The following is a 1,023-nucleotide window of genomic DNA, read 5'->3' on the forward strand; positions in this document are numbered from 1 at the left end:
GAGAGAGTTGTTTGAGTTTTTATTTATTATTTATGACACAAAAATTATGTAGTTACTTTCTATAATAAGTAGACTATAAATAGAGTCGGGGGATGAGTTTTCTATTAGAGATAATCTAAAGCTTCACTCACTGTTTGTCTAACAAAAAACAAGGACCTAACATTGGATATTGGGAGTGAAAAGAAGTTCCTTCACATTATTCAAAGCTTGTGGAATCCTATATTCAAGTTTCTTCAAAAAATAACCAATAAAACAGAAATATGTGTCAATAATAAAATAAAAATGTTTTCAAAGTTAATAAAATTAATATATATAAAATAAGAGTCATAGAGATAATACTCAATTTGGTCCCTGAACTTACACGCGAGTCTCAATTTAGTCCCTAAGATTTCAATTGCCTCTATTTAGTCCCCAAAATTTATAAACGTGCCTCATATTAGTCCCTGAGACTATTTTTAGTATAAAAATGTTAATAGAGCGCTGTTGTAGACTATCACATGTCACGTTAAAACTTGTAAAATGATGCAGTTTTGCTTTTGACATTTAAATAGCTCAAAAACGGTATCGTATTACTTATTTTGTTAGGTAAAATTTTAATAAACACCATTTAGGATGTTGTTTTTAGGTTATTTGAGTGCCAAAACTAAAACGACATCATTTTACAAAGTTTAGTGTGGCATCCGACTGTCACGACAGTGTTCCGTTAACGTTTGTATGTTGAAAATTGTTTCAAGGACTAACATGAGTTATGTTCACAAAGTTTGGGGACTAAATAGAGACAATTAAAACTTTAGGGACTAAATTGAGACTCGAGTGTAAGTTCAGGGACCTAATTGAGTATTATCTCAAGAGTCATATAATCGTTATTTTTAATATAATTTAGTATCATGACCGTTATATATACATATGACAATTTTATAATTCTTGTTGTTAACTATATAGTTTAATTATGATTTTTTTTATATTAAGTAATTTTACAAAGTAGTTTAATATCAAATTATATATTGTATTATTGTTTTTTTA

Source organism: Arachis ipaensis, chromosome B09, assembly GCF_000816755.2.
Source record: "Arachis ipaensis cultivar K30076 chromosome B09, Araip1.1, whole genome shotgun sequence".
Taxonomy (NCBI): Eukaryota; Viridiplantae; Streptophyta; class Magnoliopsida; order Fabales; family Fabaceae; genus Arachis; species Arachis ipaensis.